The 27,653-nt window shown below is 33.6% G+C and overlaps 1 long non-coding RNA gene and 1 pseudogene across 7 annotated transcripts; one reads left to right on the top strand and one right to left on the bottom strand.

The window, feature by feature from the left end:
* On the top strand, positions 1-26,746 carry LOC149529193 (uncharacterized). Of its 7 annotated transcripts, XR_016358884.1 has the most exons (11): positions 1-675; positions 2,808-2,968; positions 3,213-3,312; positions 11,644-11,706; positions 17,305-17,408; positions 17,504-17,593; positions 17,675-17,711; positions 18,011-18,103; positions 25,049-25,310; positions 25,738-25,999; positions 26,259-26,746. It is a non-coding gene; the product is annotated as an uncharacterized LOC149529193 (long non-coding RNA). The 7 variants fall into 7 exon arrangements; XR_016358881.1 differs by lacking the exon at positions 11,644-11,706; XR_016358883.1 differs by lacking the exons at positions 11,644-11,706; positions 17,675-17,711 and having other exon boundaries at positions 25,741-25,999.
* Positions 18,407-22,464, bottom strand: LOC149529194 (uncharacterized; annotated as a pseudogene).
* Positions 26,747-27,653: the final 907 nt, after the last annotated feature.

The following is a 27,653-nucleotide window of genomic DNA, read 5'->3' as shown; positions in this document are numbered from 1 at the left end:
AGAGTGCGGTGAGGAGAAATAGGGAGGGAGGACATATTCTACGAATACAACCAGGGTGGTTATGGCAGGGGAATTGATGGCAATAAGAAGCAGCATCAGAGGATGCTTCCACTCGACGGGATGGAAACGAAAAATTTGCACAGAGGATGGGAATTATGTATGATGAATAGGAAGCGATATGGAGGCAGAAGAGGAAGAGGCTACAGAAGAGGCAGAGGTGGAGCCCATCCTTGTAATTCCTCAGCTCCACCATTCTCACCCACAACACATTTGAGAGCGTGCTAGCATTTCATCTGGTGAACAAGCTTTCAAAAACCGCTTTGCTCTTATCGTGGATCTCTAAAAACTATTTCTTGATGTCTTAACACAAACCTTCAAATACACCATGCTCAACCTCAAGGGTTTCCTCGCCTGCCAAGCGCACCCGTGTTGTGCATTCCTTGTGGGCTCAGCATCGATTCTCGGTCGCTCTGGTTATCCAAAGTAGGGTTTCTAAAATGTGTTGTGGACCTCCACCCCGTCGGTCGGATTGGGGAGGGTGTGTTTTTTTATCATGGACAGGAATTGTCATCGGAGAGACTGCCGTTATTGGCAACAACGTCACTAGTCTGCTCAATGTTACACTTCATTTCGGCTACAACACTTGATTGAGCCACTGCCACATTCATTAACAGGGTAATGCTAATCTTTTCTTTCCTAACATTCAAACTCAACACGAGTGCTTTTTTACCCTTTTTTCATTATTTTTCCTTTCTTCCCATTTGTTTAGTTTAATTTTACAACAAATATTTGGGCCTTTTCCCTGGTTGTGATTTTTATGAAAAAATCTGTGTGAGATCTGTTATTACAACAATTGTAGGAAGCAGAACAAACCCCTACCTCATCAGGCTCTGAACAAAAAGCAATGTCAAAAATGTAAAAAGAAAACCCTGATTAGGTTGCACTCTCTAAATGCCCTAGATTCACTCAACACAAACCTTGCCGCTACAATGCACCTAAATTTTGTGGCTAAGTAGGATTGAGATCCTTTAAGAGGAGAGCCAGAGGGATTTCCTATTTCTAGGCTTTTCAATTGTAATCCACGCATGGAAATTTTAGACACATTTCAGTCCGTGAAGCTATTCTATTTATGGGCTTTTTTATATTAGATTTGAGTCCTTATTGAGATTCAACACAATGGATATGCCGGAGAGCCTACAAGGTAAAGAGGTTAATATTCATTTGGATTCATTTAATTGGAGCACATGGGAATCCATAGTTTGTAGCCTGTAACATGATGTGCGAAAGAAGACGAGAGTTTATGAGATATCAGAAAGAAAATATTTAGAGCTGAGGGTGTCTGCATTTTTGTAAGAGGTATAATTCATTTCTTTCTTAATCAGCCTTTCTGATTTTAGTCCATTTAATCTAGGACTATGTTTTGTATAATAATCTTTTATCTAGGGTTTGTAAAATTTAAATAATTATTCACAGGATTACAACTGGTTTGTAGAATGAATAAGAGCCCTCTTTATGGCTCAAAAATGGGACAGATATATTAAAATATTATAATATAGCCTTCAAGAAGCTTGACCGACCAGACTCTTAGATGGGTAAATTTTTCTCAGACTCATCTTTCTGACTTGGAGACAGTAGAGTTTCTACCATGCTTATCTATTACCACTACTACAACCAGAACAAAAAGAGGGGGGTCTTTATTTGCATTGGGACGATGGTGTGAAAAGGTCACAATGGTAACCATAGAAAAAATTCCTATGCATTTCCTTTCATTAACTAAATGCTTGTTCTTCAAAGATCATGATTCATGAATGACACGTGGCTAAATAAGGGACATAAATTTGATGATAAAGAAAAAGCCTTTTGTTTTATAACCCTTGGGCCTCTATAATGTTTTATCCTCCAGATTAGTTCACATAGACACAATAGACTCTAATTTAGAACTAATCTTGCTAGTACTGCCTTCAGCCAGTCACTAGTTGATTTATATATTATCTACATACTCTAATAGCAGTTTGAATCTCTAACCATATTATATGTTTGAATAGAAGCAAAGTCTTTCTGCATAGGTAACTTGTATTAGTTCATCAAGAAGATTAGATTCAGACAGCGACAATTTGCTGCTAAAGTGCACCTGTTGAAGCATGTTGTGGGTTGATTGATTGTGTTGTGGAATAGTGTTTAATTTATTTCATTTCCTAGGGTATGTTTACCCTAATTCCTCTCTATTTTCAGTGGATGCATTTTTGAGTCGATAATAATTTCTTTATTTCTTTTCGATAAATGTTTAGGCAGATGTTTTTCTTTTTCACCTTCTTTCATCCCTAATCATCCTCTACACTTTTAGCATTGTTTTATCCCTTATTCCTCATTATGGAGAGCCTTGTTTTTCCATAATGTTATTTTGAATTACTGTATTAAAAATTTATATTGATCGAGATTGATCACCTCTTGGTATTAATATATTTCTCATATGATTTTATGTTTTTAAATATATGGCATCAAAATATATTTTGATAACCTAGAAGTATAGTTTGTCATTTTCTTTACTTATTTTTTCAAATTGTTAAAATCAGGTTTTTCTATACTTTGTGGTTTGTTACTCTGTCATTTTAAACAATGATAGTTATGTTGTGGGTCTGCAGTCATTAAAAGTAAAAATGGGGTGAGTAATTGATTGGTGCAATCCAAATTAATTAAATTCCAACTCCAAAATGCACCACCTCATGTTGTGTTCAGTTATATGTGCATGTCTTGTTTTGTTAGCATGGGAGGTTTAACATATTATATGTGTTCTGCAAAGCATTCAGATGGATCAACAAATGTAGCAACAGTTAATTCAGCCATAGGATACGTGGGTGCATTCTAGGGAAACAACTCTCCAAAATATTGAATCCACAATTTCAGAGCTTGGAAATATTTTTACCCAGCTAGCCACAATGGTTTCTCAACAAGGAGAGTTGGTGATCAGGTATTTTCAATCCAATGCCTTTAGTTTATACCAAACCACATGTATATTCATTTCATTGTAATAATGTTTTTATTTCAACTCTTTCAAGAAAATGGGATTTCTGTTGTTTGTTCCTTATATATTCATATGTAATGTTAAGTAGAAAAAATTCTACTGCTTGTTGTCATCTTTTTAATTGTCATAAAATAGGAGCAATAGCCAATTTATTACATGCATGAAATCTAAACGAGAGTTATTTGGACAGTAATGTGCAGGATAGATGATAACATGGATGATCCTCTGTCCTAAGTGTAAGGAGCACAAGGAGCTCTTTTGAGACATTTGAGTTGGATATCTTCAAATAGGTGCCTTAATGTTAATCTATTTTTTTGTTATTATCATTTTCATAGTTATATTTTTTTTTTTATAGCTTAATGTAATGTGGACAAGTCGTGCGTGCAGTTCTGTAACATTTCAATGGTGCAATAAGTTTCTGGGTTTTCCATACCGAAAACAGAGCATTGCCTATTTTTCTCTTCAATCATTATGATTGATATCGTTCTATTTCACTATTCTTTGGTTAATTGCTTTTGTAAATGGCTGTCAATATCAGATTTCGCAATCGATAGAGAAACCATATACATCCAAATGATAAATCTATAAAAGATGTTTCTAATTAAACAGAAAAATAAATTAGGATATGCATAATCTGGACAATAACATTCAGTCGAGATTTTAGAGTCACTCAACGCTTACTTCTCTGGCCTATTTCGATACACATATTTGTGTATCAGATGCCAAATATGGAGCCTCCTTTCACTTATTATCTTTAGAGTATCTGAAATCTAACATGGACAAGGATGGCTAAAAATAATTCCTAAAAGATAACATAAAAATAGATTAAATTTTAGAGGACTTTGCTTTTTACTTTAAAAGAATTTGGTGTGAATTGGAGTATGGAATCAGAATTGATGTAAATATTTTAAACTAACTTTATATGAATCTTCTGGCCCCAAAATAATGGCAGTTACAGTTGACTGATTTATTTCCACATTTGAATCCATGTATATTACAGTGTTGAAGTGTTGGTTCTGATGGAACACATCTCAATTGCTAAAGTCTAACTTTTGTCATACTAGAAAAGAAAACTAACATTTACGGCAAGTTACAAAGATGTTGCATGCTCTGTAACATCAATATCGGGTTCATTGAAAGGTTACAAACTAATTTAGCAATTTGATGGAATACTCATAGAAATTGTAGGAAGTTTTCAAATGTTTAGATAGACATTTTGACATTCTTAAATACCTTTTTAAGTTCTTGTTTCAATTTGTTCACACCTAGGTCTTTCTTCCGAATCAAATGGCATTGGCTGGTTTTAATATAATAGAATCTTAATATCAAATGTTCAGATTTTCTTTTAATAGTTTCTTCCTGTGTACATTATAACATGTATCCTTTGTGTAATGCCCCGCCAAGGGATCCAAAGAATTTCACTAAGTTTACCAAACAATTTTTTTTAAAACATGAAAGTAAAATCATACACAACACTTGCAGAAGTAATAGTAACATCCAACTGAAAATAACATAACATAACAGATTACATTTTTTAAAGATCCCTTAACGTTGAATTATTTCTAATCATAACTTATTCATCTAACATTACATCCTTATGAAATAACAATGATACTTCCAACATTCTTAAACCATATACAAGTATCTTTTTAATAATCACACTTTAGAATTGCTCAATCATCCACTGTACATGTTACAAAGTATGAAAAGCTTAAAAGAATAAACATCCAAGTAAATAAAGAACATCATCATCCAATACTAATCCACGATGCAATAACATAATGAAATCATAACCATACATGATACATCATCATCATAAAGATATAAACATCCATCATAAAAGATAACCATATATCACAAACATAAATAACTAAGTGCACGGTTCCTCCCAACCGTAAATAGCATCATTAGACTATCGTGGATCCTAGCCATCCCTCCGTGCGTAACATTCCAAAGCACCAAAGAGATTATCAGCTATAAACATAGTAGGAATGTCACTCCTAATAAATACAACATCATATGTAGAAGTAATCTAACATGCAAATATAAGCATAAGACAACATCATCTAACATATGCTAATCATCAATATAAGAAACATACCAGTAAATACATCCATCATAAGGTATATCATCTACCATAATGCTCCAAGAACATAATTAAGATAAATACCAACCAAGAATGCTCCAGCCACGGTGTCTTCGACGGATCTCAAATAATAAGAGTGATAAAACACTATCACCCGACCGCATGGTACCTAAGTGGTCCACTCCCACCGTGCTGAGGAGATAATCTCAAGTTCCAAACAGGCTGTCAAAACCACAAAGCATAAATCTCTATAGTCCAAGAATCCTAAAAGTATACTAACTCAAAGGTTCCATCACACAAAATCGACATCTAATTCCCAGAGGCACACAATGACATGTAGGAAACCTACTCTGCAAGCGGGAAAGTGTCATCGCATTTATCACGTACAAGTTACCCTGGCAGTTAGCTAAACTCCACGAGTCCATACTGATCTTATGCGGCCACTAGTATCCTCTCATACTGACGAGGCATACTACGAAATGCAAGGTCGCAACCCTGCGTCTTACTACTCCCATCCTAGCCTGTACAAGCGCTCAAGGCATGGGCGAGAACCCAAACAATTATCTTTTTAGGTTCATTTAATCCCCATTTAGTGTGTAAATGTTATCACTTATTAACCAAACTTACAATGAGTTACCCTGGCAGCCACTTAGGGCCCCGGCCCCCATTGCAAGCCACTTTCCGACACTACAAGTAGATTACCTACCCTAATGCTCATGGAATCATAAATCACCACAGTTCTGTACAAGCGACTGTAAAGAAAATCCAAAAGATAATCCATAAAACGAACCATCAAATATCCATGATAAAAGCATCAAATATCCATAATAAGAATCATCAAATCTCCAAGATAAGAATCATCAAAATCTCCATGAGCATCCGAAAAACATCCATAGAAAATCATGACCACAACAATTCTCTATTGGCAACTGAAGACATCACTGATAATCATAAGTATCAATTGGTTCTCAATAACCAAAATATATCTCAAAATAAATCACAATATCCATTGGTTCTTAACAAGCAACCAAGAATATCTCAAATCATACTGATTGAGGACTCCAAAATGGTTGAGTCAAAACATGTCACAACATGACATCATCAAGAAAAAAATCAACACTTCAGTCCCATCATGGTGACTAGAAAATAATCCAAGGATAACTGATCGATGACTCAAAAATGATTAGCTCAGGTATCTCATACACATACATCTCAGCTTCACACATGAAGACTGAAGAACAAATACAAACATTTTATAGAGCATACGATCACATAACCATGGTTGGACTTATAAAGATTGAGACCAAATAAGATCAACATGCCAACATATCTCATAACCCCCGAGCCTCTGTTAACAACTTAAGACTAGTCAACACTAGCCAACCCAAAACCCAAAACAAGAAGCATATAGAATGCACGATGCAAACACATGTTTTGGTTTTGCTATATTACATAGTTGAATAATGTGTAGGGGTTTCTAGTTTTCCATTTGCAAGTATACCTCAAGTGTCTAAGTTTCATCATTTGACCTACAAGTCAACCCAATTGTTCCCCGATAGCATTATCCTAAGAATAACTTAAGGATAAATATTTACTCATTAAATCATTTGTCTTTTAATAAAATCATTCACTTTATTTTACTGAGATTACTAGTTGAATAACTCTTCCTTAATGTTACTTCAACTTTCAACGTAATCAAAGGATCATTATTCATTCATAAAAGAACCAATTATCAATCTTCGAATAAGAAGATTATAACCTTATTAAGATGATCAAACAATCAATTAACCTAGATACACAATTCCATGACCTTTATCATTTAATAATTTTCAATTCAATATTACTAAGTCTCACCATTAAAACATCTAAGGTCATTAGTACGACTTATCAACCTCGATGTAAATACCTAACAACCTTGCTAGAGAAGTCGATATTAGCATATCAATTAAAACGTAATCACATAAATTATTAATTAAATCTAATTAACTCTAATTAATTAATTTAATCAATAATTACATAACTTAATTATTAATATCATAGTTGTAATATCAACTTGATATCAATTTTTTTACAATCTCGCTAAAAGAATTATATCAAATAAATCTCTATTACATAACTTAATTATTAATTAAATCTAATTAACTCTCATTAATTGATTTAATTAATAGTTGCATAACCATAGCAATGTTCCAATTAATATTAGTTGACTAACAACTAACTAGAATTCTGTAAGATAAGAGTCAACTATAATTCAACACTCGAATGATCATATTAATAATTCAATAATAATAACAAGTTATTTTGGAATTCTTATCCATAATGACCACATTCGTCATACTAATATTTTCTTAACAATTTTGTATTAACGATAATCATTCTAGTCAAAACTCTATTTACATAACTTACTCATCAAATAATTTACAAATATTTAAATTATCTAATAATTACATTACTATATTATTAGTTCAATGAATGTTATCAAGTGAGAAGACTCCTTTCTAAAATCGACTATAACAGGTTCATCATTACTTTAAATATTCCACTTATGAACGTTGAGTAATAATTTGATTAATTATTCTCCTTTGACCACTAACCAATCGTAATTAAATCTAATTTAATTAGATTGATGAATAGGTCATATGAAACCAATTAATGGTCAACTATACAAATAGTTAACCCTACAAAACATATTAATAAGATTTGCTTTAACAGTAATTTTAAATCTTACTTTGAAACAGTACTAACATTGATTAACACCCATTAAATGACATTTAATATCTATATATATCTATATCTATTAACTAAAAATCATTGATTTTAATTAAATATGTATATAAAATACAACTTATTAATAGGATCACCAATATTCTATTAACATCTGAAATAAACTTCCAATGAAAACTTCCCTTCTAATTTGATCTCAAATCCATTGATCCTAACTTATAACATTATTTCAATTATTAATCAATGTCAATTACATTGAACTAATTAATAATTATATCGACTATTTATACTATCATTCATTAATAACTTGTTATACTTAGCAATTATTAATAAATGATAGTCTCATTGATAATTTTAATAATTACTAATAACAATTAAGTTATTAATACTCAAACCATAACTTTTCATTCATTCCCAAAATAATATGCCATATAATTAAAATAAATTAAGGATTGACAATAAAGAAACGAATTAATAAAAAGGAAATTTAAGTGGCATATATTAAAACTCACTTACAACCATATTTAATAATCATAAAACAAAATAATAATGAAACATTTTAAGCGATTCTTATATCGCTATCATAAAGAAGTTTATGCGATTTTAAATCGCTCGGTGGCATGTTAGGGAGACCGTGCAGCCCTGCCCTCTAACGTAGGGCCTGTGACGGCAGTTGCAGTACCTGCATCAGCGGGTACTGGTGACCGCCGGTGCCATTAAATAAAGGCAGGTGCGGGCAGGGGTGGATATATCCGCCCCTCCCCAAATCCATTAGTATTATAAACATTTTTTTTTAACAAATGCGTTCGGATTCTAACTAAGGTTTTCCCATCGCATTTTAAAATATACGATTTGCAAATACAGATTTGTAAATAAAGTTTCTTATTTTAATATACACAAATATATGTATATATGTATATACGTATATACGTATATGTATATGTATATGTATATGTATATATATATATATATATACATATACATATACAAAATTTGTTATCAATTTTCACTGCATTTAAAATGTATATATATATATATATATATAATATGCAGATTTATAAAGGAAAATATATACTCAGATTTAGAGGCTTTTCTAAACAAGAATTCTTCCTGTTAAATAATTGTTTTCTAAACATATCCATTAATTCATCCAATGGGTTTAACTATAAATTTGAAATCACCTTTCTCAATTTAATTCTAATTCGAACCCAAACCCGTTTAGATCTAATGTCTCTTTAATTGGATCTAGGGTTTTCTAATGTTTTTTTCTCAAACAAATAAATACATATCTAGATTCCGATTCAAATTGCAAATTCATTCATGGAATATAATCAGACACATATAACAAACATGATGAAAACAGGAAGAGAGATGGTGCAAAGAGAATATGCGAATATCACGAGTGCACCTGGACACTGATGCTAATCCGCCATGCCTCAGAAGTCCATAGAGAATCCCTTCCTTCTCCATCATCCGCGATTCCTCCAAGATCCAAGCCAATCGAATCCTCCAAGTGACTAGAAGTGCTAGAAGGAGTATAGAAGCAAATAGAAAATATACGAGCATATGAATCTTCTCCAATGCATGTAAGCTTTGAAGCTTCCATTTAAGCTTGTAGCTTGTAGCTTCCATTAAGCTTGTAGCTTGTGGCTTTTTTTTAAATACACTAGGAGAGCTTCTATTTAAAGGCCTCTAAGATGCATCTAGAGTGTCTCTAGAAACAACTAGAAGATAAGCATGACAACCAAGCATGGGTCTTCTCCAACCTTCTAGATGAGTCTTAAGGTTGTAGACACCATGTGCTCAAATAAAAATGCTAACTTCTAAGTGTAGACAATTAGTGCATTTTTAGAGTGCAAACTTCTATGTTGTCTACATAACTTTCAAGAATTTGCCAACTCCTATGTGAGCAAACATTAAAATAATGCACATTAATTAATATAATATTTACTTTACTCTTTCCAATTTAATTTATTTATTTATTAAATCTCATGTACTAACTTTAATAATTCCACTTTTCAATCTTAATATATTTATATTTTGGTCACATGAAATCTAGAATCTTTTATTAATTTAAATATATCTTCCACTTTTTAAACTTCATTTTCCAAAACTTAATTGCTAAAATATTTATTAGCTTTATAATAATATTATTTAGTCATTTATTTAAAAATGAGCTCCAATAAATATTGTTACATTCCAAATTTAATATTATAACTTTTATTTCACATTTAATTATTTAATTTAATTAATTTCTCAATTAATAAAATAAAATAAATATTAAAATACCATATTAATTTTTCATTAAATTAAACCATTAATTAAATCTTTTAATTAGGTTTAATTAATAGAAAATACATCAAAGACTCATAAGGTAAAAATATGAAAACCCATCATAGCCAAAATACATACAAAATCAAACCAAAGGTTTAAATCTCGAATTACGTCATCCAACGTATTCGGAGGGTACTCAACTCGGATACTTGTCCTAATTTTCCAATTAGAACAAATGGCTTAAGGGGTTGGGATTTGGACTTGAGAATTTATCTCCCCTCTCTTATCATTGAGATAATGTGATAGGGTACGCTCATCCTGGCAATTCAGGAAAGTCAATACCCGGTACCTGCAACCTGCATAAAAACCATGCATGTACAAACACAATATATACTAAACTAAACAGGCAATGGCAGGAAGTGGTGCATCGTGTAGATCCCGACTAGCAGGTGACTACGACTCCCTTCCTTAACCACATCAGACACACCATACAAAAGCGACACACAAAGCAAACACGCACACCATACACATGCAAGTATGGGGTAAGTATCCATAAGAAAACACATATGATAATAAATCATCTTACTAATCATTATTAATAACTGCAAACACTGAAAATAATCATCATACATACATGAAATATAAAGTCTAAGTGATCTCATCACATAATAAACTGAATCCATAGCACAATATCCGATAATCTCAAAAGAATGCTGCTAACCAACTACATGAAACTAGCTCTAAAAGAGTTCAATAATGTTAGCAAAATGCGAACTAGGGGCAGGCACTACACTTTGTCTCTTTTCATTTGATTGACAATGTGATTTGCAGTCCCAATTTTCCTATATGTAGTCCAACATTACTTGTCAATAGCAGGTTCCCTTGTTCTTATACCATTATTTCTTATACTGGCAATGGGTGGGATGTGAGTATTGTCGTCCAGTACACAATTTTTTGATATTTAATGTTGTGTTATTTTTTCCTTGGTTAGTAGTTTGTATATTATAGAATATGGATGATAGTAGTTGCATATTATGATAAAATGATGACACTACAAGAGTGGTATAAACGTACTTTTCATATCTAGAGTGACAACTCTGTTGCATTCATATTTTGGTTCAGGATTTCCACTAATCAGTGAAGGTCCATTTGTTTATTGGCTCCATCTCTAAAGTTTCAACTCATCAGAATTTCAAGCTCTTAATAGACATCTAAGTTAGTTTTCTAGGCCTCACTTTTTACATTTTTCTTGTGCCTTAATCACAAGGTAATCTAGTTAAAATGTAGAATTCTTATTTGTAGTCTGATTAGCACAATGTCACAATATAAATGCAATGTGTAGCCATCTCTCACATCTTCCTTGTTGACTGTTACCTTACCATCACTGCAGCAGTTTTATAAACTTGAATATGAAGATTTCCATCATCACCATTGTTTTATATTAATTAAGATAAAATAAGATCATCTCTTTTCTTATTTGATTTTGGATGTTATCTTAATAAGAAACCTAACTCTTAAAGACAATGACACTTTGTAGATAGAGGGAATTGTATCCAACATGGAAGAGTGGACATGGGCTTGTAACCATATTAGAACTAAGGTAATTAAACTAGTTTTTTCAGGCTTCTAGATATAGCATGCAAGTTTCAAGCTAGAAACATCTAGAATCTAAGGAGTTTGCTTCTTTTTCTACTACAAATATAGCTGATGTCAAACACATTGTGCACTCTATTATCATATGAATTTTGAATACTGGAGTAATTGAAAAAAAAAAGGTCACACTCAACTAGTTCCTGTAGGCTATCATCCATGACATTTTAGGAAGGGGATGATAGTGTGTGTCTATATGAATATGGGTTTATCAGCTTTGATTTTAAAAATTAAATCAGAAAATTGACATAGCTGATAGTAGTATAGGACCAATAAAATAGCTATTTTTTAAAATTTCATTGTTCAAATGTTTTAATAACAAAGCAATACAACAATTTATGGTGCAAATTTTTATATAAATATATTGTAGGATTTTCATTCAGATCCTATATGAAAAGGCTTTTCAATTCAGAACCGTGATCCACATTTTGTTTCCTTAAAACAACCATCACTGTCTCATTTTCTTTGACCACTATTTTCTTGAAAAAAGATTTACAATACCCTGAGCTACCTAAACAACTTATTATTTAGATTGAGAAAAATGTTTAAAAGGTCTTTGCATTTATTAAGTGTTTCAACTTTATTTATACATTAAAAAAATAATATCACTGATCCCTGTATATGTCCCCAAGATATTTGAGGGACATTGCAGACATCCTTAGCCATTTCAAGGATGGCCATATGTACAGGCAACATCCTGACTCTTTGAGAATGTTCTTGGGAGTTTCCCTGGTACAAGGTCTAATAGACAAGGTGTGTCCCTGGATGTCTCAGAATGGATTACTATTGGGATAAGGGAAGTAGGTTTGGGGATTTTAGTGGGGGAGGAAAAATTTCCTTTTAACAATGCAAACCATTTTTCAAGAAAAGTAATGACAATGACAATAAGAATGTGGACGTACCTAGTTTATGTTTGTGTAATAATTTTGCAATGAAATATTATAGTTATTTATGTACATTATTCTACTAAGCCATTATGGTTAAATAAATTTGTTATGGAAGTATAAATGGTCATTCTTCAATGCAACACTTCACAATACTTCACTCTTTGATAGTTTATGCGCAAGAAAAAACATGTGGTGGATTTTGAATTTTGAAATATAGTACTTGACAAAGGCTACAATATTTATGACACTCAACATTACCACACGATAAAATTCCCCTATTCTGTTTGTTCTTGTTCTGAGTGGACTTTAGTAGTTTGATTTCTAGGCCCTTGGATCTCCAGCAAAGCCACTGGTGATGAGTAATTAAGTTTTGTGCATGCTTGCGTGGTGCCATGTGAAATCTATCCATATTGTTTTTTGACACCAAAAAGGTGTATATGGCATTGGGTGGAGATAGATTTATGATGTTGGAGAAGAGGTTCTTTATGCATCTTTCATTGAATAAGAAATAATCTGGCATTTCCCTTGCACCAGTGTTCTAATATTTTAACTTGTGCAATGCTGATTTCTACAATTGGATTACACTCAATGATTCCATCAGTCAATAGACTTAAGAATCCTCTTTTTTTTTCATCCTTGTTAGCAACACATTTTGAGCATTGAGATTTGTGTTTGAGTGTATTCATTAATAAAGGGAGAAGGTAATAATTTAAAATAAGGGGAAAATTTAAATTGCTGACATGACTAAGTCCTTTGGTGCGGTTAAGTGAAGTTTTGAAAACTCTTATTTTAAGCTTTCCCTTATGTTGGTGGATGCCAAGTAAAGATTATTGATGAGATTGCTTCTTTTCGAGATCAGTGATTTTCCAACTCAGTTTTATTCCCTTTTATGGCATTGATTGAAGTTTTGAAGATTATTCTATGGTTTGATTGTTTTATTCTCTCTCTCTCTCTCTCTCTCTCTCTCTCTCTCTCTCTCTCTCTCTACAGCTTGCTTCAGGATGAAACCCCTGGATCTTCTGCAGTGGATGCAAACCTAGATCAAAATACTTATTCATAGTTTGCACATTCTACTATTTCAAATTCAGAAGGAAAGCTCAATAGTTTTATACAACAACATCACATCTAGGCCCATACATCAGGATTCAAAGGAGGAGGAAACACCATAGTTAGTTGTTTATCATCAACTAAAACCAATGATCCCGTCTAGAAACACATCTACGCTATGTAACAGGAAATAACAGCTTAAAACTGTGGATTACCAGCAATAGATTACTCTCAATGACTTCTTTGAAGGCCACCATGGTGTCTATGTTAAGGCCGAGTATGTGTACACATAAACACTATATGTCTCTTGTGTCAGTTTGCATCTAGAAAATTTGTGTACCTTAATAATAAGCTTTTTAAGAAAACAATTTCCTTCTAGATTATATCTGTTTGTTTGTTATATGAAATTTGGTAAAGACAATTTTGGAAAATTAGTAATTTCATTCAAACCTCAGAAGAAAGGATAAGTAGGCTTCTATTGAGATTACCCTTCCATTACATAAATAGGTCTTTGTAAAGGTGGTGATTATTGGTGTAAGGATATGCGTTGAGTATGATACTGTATTTGGGATGCCTTGAAAATGTGAAAGAAATGGCTTCTTGTAACATCCCCTTAAAGAATTGTTTCTTAATATCCCCTTAAAGTTGTTTGACCAACACTTTCTTATGATAGGTACTTGAGAAATACATATATTTCTTTTACCAATCCATATATCAGTAGATTTACCACCCTCAGGAATTGTTTTGACAAATATAGTTTTACCACACCACCAGGCTGAGTTTGATTGTACCTTTTGTTCCCACTGACTGTACTATTGCTGCCTTATTTCTGTGATATTACCTTTCTCTTTGATTTTCTGTATGGTTTCTGAATCACAATAAAACTTCTTTACACATGAATAATATTAATATACTTTTGATGTCAAGTAGTCTCTGATACAACATTCGTGATATTTGCTTGAAAACTAAGTTACCAGATTCTCTCCAGCAACTCTCAAAGTCTGGTTCAATTCTGTGCAAAGTCTGGTCCTTGTCAAATTCTCCCCAAATTCTGTCAAAGTAACCCGGGCAGAATTTGCAGCGAATCTTGAATAATTTGCAGCCCAACAGCCGAACCTGGGCTTAATTTGGTGTGACAACATTTTTTTAGACTTTTTTAAAGCATTTTTTTTGCCTAAATTGGTCTATGATCTTCCCAACCCTAGTGACCACTAAAAAGACCAAAAAAAATGGTCTACATGTCATTTATGCATTTGTGAATGAAAATGAACACTTGCTTATAGAGGAAATCCAAATTGGCAATAGGTGACATCCAAATTGATGATTATAGAGGAATTTCTAAGTTCTTTAAAAAAGATATGATATCTTTGAATCCAGACCTTAGAATTTGAAACTCAACTTTTGATCTAGCCTGGTTAGAAATCCTCTAACCAATAAAAAATAAAAAATCAGCTAACTGCACTTATCTTTTGACAATTCCTTTAAGTCTCAAACTGTCCCCTTGATATGGAAATATGTTACATGCATGTGACCAAGCAAGTGTATCATGTTGTATGTATGGCTAAATGATGCAATTAATATCCTATTGAACTGAAACATAGATATGTTGGTGTATTTTGCTATGTTGTTTTACTATTAGCATAGTGATGTATGGACTTATTTGTTGTTGCATATATATACACACATACATATTTTATAAAAAAATGTTTTTGTAAGGGTGAACCCAAAACGAATCCAAACCCAACCCTCAAAAAAATTGGAGGAATTTCGAACCCGCATCCGTACTGGAATCTGAACCAGCAACATGGCTTGAAAACATTTGGACTGTATTGAAGGTTTAATTCACTGTAATCTGTTAACTGCATAACAATGCTTTTGCTTCTTTACCTTATCCTTGACCTGTATGATTTGAATAATTTCTTATCTGTTACATATATTATAATAATATTTTCAGTCTTCTATTTATACTGAGTTATATGCCTGTTACCTTCCTTAGGCAGTGTAGAAGGTACAGGCATTGGAGGAAATGTCATAGAAGGAGCAGCCATCAGAGGAGCAGCCACTGTAGGAATAGGTGTGGAAGAAATAGACACTGAGGTCATGTAGACTTTATCAAAAGCTATACTAGTATTATCTTCTTGGCCTCCTAGCAGAATTGACTTCTTCCAACACTTTGCCGATTTCCATTCTGGATAACAACTCTACAAACGCAATCTTCTATACATGCCTACAAGCATTCGGTGCCATTTATGTTTATGATGGTGTCATAATCATTCATAGGCCAGTTTATTCTCTCAAACTGCTCCATTTTTAAACCATTAGTATTGCAGCTCAATTGCTCCTATAGAATTGGATGGCATCCCTTTGTGTGATTACTGTAATCCAGAAAGTTGAATCTCGAAAGACATTTTCATGTGCCATTTGAAAATGGATAGCTGTTGATCCCACACACCACGTTGTCTTCTTGTTGATGACCCATCATGGTGGCAGACAAGAAGATAAGTGACATAGAGAGGAATGAATGTGTAAAACCCATGATTGGAGTCACAGAAATGGCAATATAAGGAATGAAAAGGCAAGTTTCTATTTATGAACTGAAACAACTCTTTCAGTGTAGAGTTTTATCTGAGAAGAACTACAGTTCAAAAGCATATAACAATGTCTATCTCTCCTTTCTGAAATAAATAAATTAATGAAGCGTAAATATAGAGTCAAGGTTGACATTTTTGTTGTCTAATCACTTTTGCTTTTAGAGTTGTGGTTGTTATTTGTTGAAGTTAATAGCTGTGAGAAAGATCTTTACACCTGAAATTGGCTGAACATGCTTCTCAGAACTCTATGTATGGTTTCTTTTGTCCTCTGATGGAGTTGTCGTCACATTCTGGTTGTGTTATCCTCTTTCATTTTGCTCTGAAGCTGTAGAGATGCTCTAGTTCTCTTGGAATAGAGGTTCACCATATTTCAGTTCTCGATGGTTTTGTATGCATCATCGTATGTGATTATATTTTATGGTAATGACTTTAATCTACTATAGCATCTTGTTTAAGTTTTAGCTCTCTGTTTATGCTATTCTGGCTACAAAATTTAACATGGTATCAGAGCCATGTTGTAGTAAAGATCCAGAACTAGGATAGGATGTTTAGATACCTCAAGTTTCCTGATGTCTAATGTCTGTCATTATTATTGGCATTATTCTATGGAAAATATTCATGGTATTTGTACACTTGATTATTTGAATCCCCTCCAAGCAAGTTCTATGTGCAAAATAGAGAAGCTCTTCAAGCGCCAAACAATCCAATATCCACAACTGCAACAAATGCTCCATACTAAAGCTACATCACACCCCTTCTGAAATCTTACCATCAGTCGGCTTTAGATGATTAAGCTTCCCGCATCTATCAAGTAATGGTTTCTCGACTACTTAGACCATAAAGTATAGGCAAGTTCTTAAGATGAGGACACTCAATAATGCACAGCTCTGTAAGCTTTGGAAGATTTCATATCCCTGCCACCACTTGCAAATTTCTACTCTGCTGCACTGTGATTGTCAAGACTAGTGTTAGCAATATTATCATATGAAACTTCTGAGAAGAGTTAGTGGTAATTCTCTCCAGGCATCTCAATTCAGCAAGAAATGGAACCTCCATCTCCAGACACTCAGTGATGTCCAGCTCTGTCAGCTTTGAAAGATCATCCATTCCTGTGATCTTTTGTGAATGTATGGAATGTTGCACAATGATATTCAAAATATTTCCTGGCAGTGTTATGTTTTGCAACTTATAACATGGTCCAATATTAATCTTCTCCAAGCAGCTCGTTCCAGGACAAACATGTATGGACAACTCCTCAAGCTTGGAACAACCACAAATCAATATCCAGTCCACATCAAAGTTTTATGTGTTGGTAATTCACATCTGTCTACTCTTTATGCATGATTTTTCTAACCCCCAAGTGTTTAATGGCTACACAATATCTCCTAGGCAGGGCCTCGTGACTCTTTCATCAATGTTCGTCATTTCAGGTATGCGATGGATCCTTCAAAACCTCTTTTTATAAATTAAAACAGAGTTTGCAGGACTTACACACATTAGATATTGAACTAAATAGTTTTCTAACAATGAGACTTATTCTTAGAGAGTTTATACCGATGTAAATCGTTTAATTTTCACAATCCATGAGAAAATATAGTAGATAATCTGCTATTGGTTTTGATAGCAAGCCTTATATATCATATTTATCAGCAATATATCTATATCTTCTATATGGGTACCTCCTCAGTGACATCTGATTTCCTAAAGGGTTGGAATTCTCTAAATGCAGGCTATAAGGGAAATATAGTATTTGAAAGAATCAAAGGATGAATTTCAGAGGTCTGTTAAGGAGCTTGCATGACAGTTGGACTTGGAGAAACATGTAAGTTCCATGCTTACTTTATTTTTGGTTTTGGTATGGAGATTTAAACAAAATAAAATAAGAGTAGCTTGTGTGTATAAGGAAGATGGTCAAATTTTTCTTAAATTTAGTCAACATATTATACTAAATGTTGTTTCTGGGTGACTCTTCTAAATGCAAGATTTTTCAATTTTATTTAAAATAAGTTGAATGTGTACAATGAAGTCTTCCACAAAATATTTATTCAAGAGTTTATGTACATAATGCTAGTCTTTCCATGAGCTTGGAATTATAGGGAAATGCTTAACATTTTACAATCTTAGGTTATTGTACACCATCAGGAAACATTGGTTTAACATTGGTCTCCATATCTTCTTTATGGGTTTCACTAGCTACAATAGAGCTTTCTGTACACAAAATATGATTGCCAATTGCATTATGCAAAAAAGTCCTCAGACCCTTCTTCCTTTTTTTGAATATGCACCATTTCTTCCTCCTCAAACAATTGTCCAAAACCATCAAAAGACTCTGGGTCTGTACATGAGACATCAACATTGAACTAATTGCTTAAAGATTCCTCAGGCTCTCGATCCAACTCCAAAGAATCTTCTTTTTCCTGAAGGTCTTGCCCAGATATTAGATCTACTCCTTTGTAAGGAACTAACAAAACATCTTAGTCCCCAACAAAAAGAAGAGGAGGCTCTGTTTTAGAGTCATCAGATGCAATAAATCCACATTCAAGATTATCAATTCCTACACGATAGTTCTCAAGTTGCTATACATTTTCTGATGTCTTACAGATATCTTGATTTAAAATATCATCAGACTCAGATCCAAATAGATAAGATAATCCATCCACATAGTATCTTCTAGTGGAGAAAATTCATTCCATGCAGTATCTTCTTGCCGAGAAGATCTATTACATCTTACATCTTCTTGTAGATCAGGCCCAATCCATTCAATGTTTTCTTGTGAAGCAGACAAATTCTCAACTCTTTCTCCTATAAATGAATGTCTGTCTTCACCATAAGATGCTGAGGTTTCCTGAGAAGGTACATCTGCTTGAGAATGATAAATGCCTAATCTCTGTTTCCCCACGGTATTTCCATTCTTAATGGTTTTGGCATTGTTCTTTAACTTCGCTTTGGGAAATGATGAGCCTCTGTAATGGGGCAACAAGGCCTTTTCAGTTGTTTGTTTAGTTGTAATTTGCAGTTGCAAGTCAAAAAATAGTTCATAAGCCATTGAAGAGTGACCACAATTCCAGTAGTAAACTGTGCTACACAACTGACCATCAAATACACGACCCACTAAAGTTACTATATCTTGTGTACTAGGCACATGGTTTGTGTTTTCATCTGTATTTTTCTTAGATGATCTCAAATCCAAAGATACAGATCCATTGGACTTTATTATTCATAATTCTTCTACTTATAAGCAATCGAGTAAATATCTCCATAACTCATGGCTATCTTGCTGCTAAAATCCCTTGAATTGTGATGCCTTGTCCCAGATGGCATGGAAAAGAGCATTGGGGTTGATGATCCCATTCACTTTCATTCCTTCTTTAGACTTACCGAGATCTCTTTGCCCCAGCCCCTTTGAACTTGTTTCAAAATAAAGCTTCCTTAGAGCTAAAGTCATGGGTCCTTGAAATTTACCAGATTTCATGAAATGATCACATAGTACATTCAATGCAAGCAAATTCTGCACAACCAAATTAAAGAAACAAGTATTACCAAGATTCATCAGACCCCTAACAATGGGCCTACCAGTCCTACTGCATGAGTCCTCACTACCTCCATCCAGATCCTGAGGTTGATTATTTTCAGTATCACTCATCACATTCTCCCCATAGAAGATGACACCACCACTGACATCATCAATCAAAGTTTGATTGAGTAGTTTCTATTGAACCAACTTAAGGGCTTCCAACTACAAGCTCTTAAAGCCCTCTGCCCCGTCCATAAAAAAATTATCCTGCATAGTTGTTTTGCAGAGGAAATACCAACACTCAAGGTTGTTATTTTCATTGCATTGTACAACATAAGGGTGGCATGCGTTGAGCCAGTACTGCCAAGCATTCCCATTTAGACTAAGGCCCTTTTCTTCAACACCACATCCGAACTGACCACAGGCTAAGCAAGCCCAAATACTTCATGAGGGCAAATGCCTCAAATACTTAGATTCACCTATGTTTTTTTAATGTTCAGCTTTCCCTTTCTTCTCCTTCTTCCCACCAATGCCAAACTTAACACATCCCTGACATTGTAGGACTGATGATTTTCCTAGCTGGCTATGGCCTTATCCAAGCGTTTGCAGGCATTTCCTGATATAATTTTTTCAACTCTTTTAGCGTTCTGAGTTTTAGCAATGGATTTGGAAGGCTCCAAATTTTTGTTATATTGTATCAACAGCTAAAACGATCACTGTGTAAGCTCTACCCTTGGCTTTAGATCTAAAATTGAACCAGTACATAGAGATTTAGAGCTATTCAAAACAACACATCAAAATGTGTACAGAGAAAGCATAAACAAAACCTTTGTGGATTTACTTCTAATTTGTGATGTAGAAGTTCATTGTGTTGGCCTTCAACTTATCTATCCATTGAAAGCCATTAAACTTCTCAAACAACTAAGATAATGAAGAGAACTATACAACACTTTTAGAAAACTTAGGAAATTCACAGATAGGTTTGCTAGGGCATCTTTAACTTTCATGAGACAAGTCATTTCAATATAGAACCAAATACATTTTAAAGGTGGATTAGTAAGCATCAAAATAACCAAAGTTCATTTGTTTTTTACTGGTTAGAATGTGAGATATTTACAAACAGTTGTGAGTAGGTTTGAAACTGAGGGTTTGATATTTTGGCACAGGTAGGGAGGATGCTGATAGAGGTTGTTGGATTTGGTTTTATACCTGCCAATTGCATTTTCCTGAAAATTCCAAAAGCCTTTGCACCAAATCCAGTTTGCGCATTTCCCGCAATCATTGCAGTCCAATAAATCACATTTCTTTGAGGCATCCTGTTAAATAATTCTCATTCTTTATCTATGCTTCCACATTTTGCATACATATCTAAGAGAGCATTTCCAACTGTAATATCTGATGAAAAGCCTCCTCCTATTATGCTTTGATGGATGGCCATACACTGTTCCAGAGCTCCGATTTGGTACAGGCAGGGAGGATGCTTACAAAGGTTGTTGAATAAGGTTTTACACTTGCCAATTACATTTGCTTGAAAGTTTCAAGAGCCTTTTTGACAAATCCATTTTTTGTACAACCTGCAGTCATCGCAGTCCATGAGACAACATTTCTTTGATGCATTCCGTCAAACCATTGATGTGGCTTGTCTACGCTTCCACATTTTGCATACATGTCTACCAGTGCATTTCCAACTTTAATCTGTCCTAAAATCCCCTTCTAATGTGCTTCGATGGATATCTATACCCTGTTCCAAAGCTCCAACTTTGGCTTAGGCAGGGAGGATGTAGATAAACATTGTGGAATTTGGTTTTACACCTACCACTTGCATATGCTTGAAATTTTCTGAAGCCTCTTCAACAAATCCATTATGTGCATATCCTCCAACCATTGCAGTCCATGAAACCACATTTCTTTGAGTCATTCTGTCAAACACTTCACGTGCCTTGTCTATGTTTTCACATTTTGCATACATGTCTATCCGTGCACTTACAACTACTACATCTGCCAAAAGTCCTCTATCCTTTATGCTTTGATGGATACCCATACCCTGTTTGAAAGCTCCCATTTTGGCACATGCAGGGAGTATGCTGATAAAGATAGTAGATTCTGGCTTTACACCTGCCAACTACATATCCATGAGCTTAGTTCAACATTTCATCTTCACCAATTGAAAGAATATAATATATCAAAAGTGCATAATAATATGCCAATTTTTTTTGAAGTTGTATATGAATATATATCTTATATGGCTTTGATTTTGCATCTCATATTTATACATAAGAAAGGGGTATTGGTTGCTTGCCCAAGCATCACGTCTTTTAGTAACAAAAACCTAATCCTCTCAAAACTTTAATGTAACTTTGATTAGTAATGGCTTTTGTTTTGAATGATGACCGAACTCTATTCAAATTGTTTGCTCGATATTGGGATATAACAAAATTCCATGCTAAACGTCCATATAGGCTCCTTTGTACATCTGTAGTTTCTTCCGGATAATGACAAGCCTTCCAAGTGCATACTTCTCCTTCTACACATACGTTCATTACACTTCGGAATGGCGTGTTATTTTGAAAATAAGAATTTTTTAAACTCATATAATCTGAACTCGCCAATCCTTGCCGTAGATAGATAATCCATTTCATACTTGTATTTGATGAATCTAAAACAACCATCGTTTATGCATACAAGATCTAATGACTACAGTATGAGGAGATTGTACGTGTGCATGAGTTCAGACACACGAGTGATGACTCCATTTCTTCATTCTAATGATTAGAATGATTGCAAACTCTATCCAATTTGTTATTTTTCCCATTGAGTGTCATAGTCTTCATAATCCAAATTTGTGTAGGCTTTTCCTCCAGCAAGAACGTCCATTAAACCTGCAAAAAATTAAAGAAGTATTAGATATGAATAACTAAAGAATGAAAAACAATACAAACTCCAAGACAGATGGCTATGGAAGCTAAAAAGAATTCCATTGGGCATGACGATAGAATTCCTCAAAACCATCCAACAGGTTGCCATTTTCAAGGTGTCTCCTTTATGCTAACTTCTCCTGAGTGCGAATCATGCTAATGCCAATAACTCTATTATTTGATAGACATTCCACAAACATCTAGGAGTGTTGGTTCTAAACTCGTAGATTGAAGATCATAGAAAAATAGCTTTGCCCAATCAAAATATAATCAACATCTCTGTGGTGGATTAGTGTTACTTATAGAGTAAGATCAAATGCATTGGAAGGTTGTTCTTGAGGCTGGGCAAGATTGTTGCCTATATCATTGGATGTACAGAAAATTTGAATGAGACTGAGGAGGTTTGTCATTCATTATAGTGTTGCTACTGCTTGGAGTTTTTTGGGATTTCTATGCCATTCTGTCTTCCATGAGTATTGAACAGAGAATCTATGGCAAGACATATAGATACTCTTACTACAATGACCAAATGACCCAGTTCATATATAGTGAAAAAAAGTCCTTTCTACTCACACTCCTGTTACCCTTGCTCACAAGGAAACATCTGAAAAATGGTAACAGAATGTAGGAAGGGGAAATATCTGTTGATGAAAAGAATTCCTATTGTATCCTATTATAAGAATATAAATTATAATTTATTTAGCCGGAATATTATCATGAACAAATGGTAAGCTACTTATGACCATCATGCCATATCTGTCCATGTTATAAATCTATACAAAATAACCATTGATAATTGTACAACAGAGTAAGCCATCTGCACAAACAACCATGCCTTCAATAGGATCAAGATGGGAGTTGAAAATACTTCACAGATTCTATGCCACATGGCATTCTCTTCAAAATTTAAAGTGACCCTTTTCAAATTTGTTCATTTTCACTCAATTATATTTTTCTGCAACCACTATTGAGCACGTTAAATATATCATCTGACTCTTTGATCTGCATTCTTCATGTTAATTGCTGTCAAAACTATTTTCCTTTTGCAGAGATGAATTGTCTGAAGTATCTTTAATGCTCCTATTCTTCTTATCTTTTCATCCTTTCGTATAACACCATTGCCACTACAGGATGCATCCAGAAGGATCATGTTTATTTAATTCAAGCTTAAGACTTTTGGCAACTTCTTGCCATCATAAATACAAACGGTTGCATTTGTCACACTCATCCAATGGACATTTCTCATTAGATATTGGAGACTTCCCTTGTTTAACTCATTGGTCCATATTATTCCTGTACTTTTTCACAAGAGCAACAACATATGCTATTTTACATTCAGATGCAATTTCCATATCCGGTGCTAGTTCTTCCCTCTAGTTGATGGCTTAACCTTTATATTATGATGAAGAAAACAGATACATGATGCTGATTGTATCATTTGTATTGATTCCATATTTTTAAAGCTGGACTTGGTTGGTAAAAGGTATAATAGTAATGATTTGGTGCATCTTATTAAAATATCATTTTCAGACTTTTCCTATTGTTGATTTCAGGTTTCTAGATTAACACATATATCCTACAGGATGTACAGATATCTATAAATCTATATGTTTATCATTAAAATTTGTATCTTTTTGTTTTTATTTGTTTGATTTAAGAAACAAGCAATAAGAATGTAATGTTCTAGTGTGATTGCTAATACCTTTTTTTAGAGTTTGTTTGATAGGGTCTTGGTGAGACATCGACTTGGTTCAAAAGAAACTTGGCCATTAACATGTTAAGTGGTTAGTCTACATGTGGTCAAGGTGGTGGAGTGTAACTACGCTGTCAATGTGTCGAAGCTGAGTTAACAATGTTTTTTCTCCAATTCTTTGATTTCATAGAATATATTTGTAAGTGTAAAGCATGTCCCAGAATTGTTTGTTGAATGTCAAGGACCAGTCTTACTACTTTTGACACTTTTATTGGAGATGTTAAATGTATATATGCCTTTGTTTTCTTTTTTCTAAACTTTCTCTTGACTTAATCCAAGTTGTACAAGGTTGGCTTAAACAGTTTGCAAACTATGTTCTACTATGAATAATTTATTCTAGTGTTGTTTGCACAACTTCCAATACCTAAATACATATTTGATGTGTGGATGTAGGAAACCTACGAATTTTAATAAAGCACTATACTTTTTATCATTTGCACAATTGGGCTAGTCTTTATTCCTTAAAACATATTTATTATAAAATGACCAGTTATTATAAAAAAAGGATTTGAAAGGTATATCTTATTGTTTTTTAAGCTTTCAATTTCTGTAAATTAATGACGTATTTGATGGTACTTGAACCAGGAGACTACTGGCATGAATGTGTTGAGGGCTGCAAAAGTATGTTTTTGGACCTGAAGCAGAAGAAAGTGCATCAATACAGTTTTTTCTAGAGAGATGAACAAACTAAACAAACCTCTTCGTTAACAAAACTGGAGGTGCAGCAAAAAGTTATGCTGATTTCATAGCCTCTCTCCCTCGACAATGACTGCAGATATGTTGTTTTTGATTTCAATTTCATAGCTGTTGACAACTACCAGAAAAGCTAGATATTCTTCATTGGCTGGTCAGTTCTTTTTCATTTTAATCATTTTTCTTATGTGAATGTAATTCATACATAAATATGGTGCATCGATTGAAATTTGAAACAATAATTTTCTAGATCCAAAATAAGGTGAGTATTAAAGTAGGTGGTGCTCAATTGAATGTAATTTTATCTACTTTTTTTGCCCTTATCAATTTAACTAAACAAATTGCACATCAATGTCTATCTTCAAAATCTAAATGTGGTGACTAAGTGGTGAACCTATGAATTTTAATAAAGCGCTATACTTTTTATCATTTGCACAATTGGGCTAGTCTTTATTCCTTAAAACATATTTATTATAAAATGACCAATTATTATAAAAAAAGGATTTGAAAGGTATATCTTATTGTTTTTTAAGCTTTCAATTTCTGTAAATTAATGACGTATTTGATGGTACTTGAACTAGGAGACTACTGGCATGAATGTGTTGAGGGCTGCAAAAGTATGTTTTTGGACCTGAAGCAGAAGAAAGTGCATCAATACAGTTTTTTCTAGATAGATGAACAAACTAAACAAACCTCTTCGTTAACAAAACTGGAGGTGCAGCAAAAAGCTATGCTGATTTCATAGCCTCTCTCCCTCGACAATGACTGCAGATATGTTGTTTTTTATTTCAATTTCGTAGCTGTTGACAACTACCAGAAAAGCTAGATATTCTTCATTGGCTGGTCAGTTCTTTTTCATTTTAATCATTTTTCTTATGTGAATGTAATTCATACATAAATATGGTGCATCGATTGAAATTTGAAACAATAATTTTCTAGATCCAAAATAAGGTGAGTATTAAAGTAGGTGGTGCTCAATTGAATGTAATTTTATCTACTTTTTTTGCCCTTATCAATTTTACTAAACAAATTGCACATCAATGTCTATCTTCAAAATCTAAATGTGGTGACTAAGTGGTGATTTTTTTAATGATTTCATCAGGTCTTTTGCTGCATCTCGTATCAGAGCAAAGACGATTTATGCTACCTCCAAAGACAAACTTAGAAGGGAGCTTGATGATGTTCACTATGAGTTGCATGCCACATATCCCACTAAGATGGGCATTCACATCATTAGGGATTGTGCATATTAGATTGTACAAAAAGTGCAGGAATTTGAAGATCTCAGATTATAAAAGAGTGACTTCTCACTACAAACATCTGAAGAATATCTTTCTTTATGGTTTTCTTCAAAAAAATATGTATTTAAATCAAGGATATTTTGTACTATACTAAACTTGATGGACAGTGTCTGATCACTTGAAGTACTTCACTATGATGTTATATAGTAAAGAAAGTCAATGTTATTATTCAATTATGGTAATCTCATATCCACAATATACTTTCTTGTTGTGGTGGATGAGCTCCCACATCAATTTGTAAGAAACCGAGCATTGGAAATAAATTAACTAAAATTGTTATTCTGGTCAAGTTAGTGTGTTATGTTATTTTGTTGAATATTGAAAATAGTTACATTGAATATTTGTATTGATGTTTTCTACAAATGTTGGATGTTGAAATCAAAGGAAAAGAATATCAATTTAAAATATTTTTTAATAGATTTGTTTAATAACGTCTCAAGAGTGACAATAAACACGTATTGTCTCTCTAGAGATAATAGTTGGGATTGAAAAAATATTGTCTCCAAAGAGACAAAGGTGAAATTGTCTCTTACAAGACAAAATTACTTTCGTTACATATTGTCTTATATAGACAATATTTTACGACAAATTTTAAGACACTCGGTTAAAGAAAAAATTTGCGACCATACACAACTTTTTTATTGTCTGCAATTAAGACAATTGATAATGAAATTGTCACAAAAAAATGTCTTTATATCGCCCTCTATGCAGAAGTGTACATGCCCCCCCACGCATGCTTGAAATCTCTTTGGCTAAGAGCCAAGGATTGAGGAGCATCAACACTGCCAAATTTTCTTAGGGCACAATCTCGGCCTCATCCCTTTTTTATGTCTTTGGACTTTGCACTCAGCAAGACTTGATCCCTGGTGGACTCTTTGTGAGCCATTCAACTTCACTAGTAGACCAAAGGCCCATTGATAGTAAGCAAATATTTTGAATGACATCTCAATAATAGATAAAAATATATAAATTTGATGAAAGGTAAGAAGCATAGAGTGCAAATATTTTGAATGACATCTCAATAATAGATAAAAATATATAAATTTGATGAAAGGTAAGAAGCATAGAGTGCAAGGCAAAGTATATGCGTAGTCAGTTCAAGAGAAATAAAAGCTGGAAAGTTCGGTCTCTGCTATGAACATCCTGTCAACAAATGACGTGGCCAGCTTTGAAAATAAAACTATTGAGTCGTCACC

The sequence above is a fragment of the Cupressus sempervirens genome, chromosome 11, assembly GCF_028749045.1.
Source record: "Cupressus sempervirens isolate cs-2001-9-10 chromosome 11, ASM2874904v1, whole genome shotgun sequence".
NCBI lineage: Eukaryota > Viridiplantae > Streptophyta > Pinopsida > Cupressales > Cupressaceae > Cupressus > Cupressus sempervirens.
Note: the sequence above shows the minus strand (reverse complement) of the source record. Positions and strands in the feature narration are given on the sequence as shown.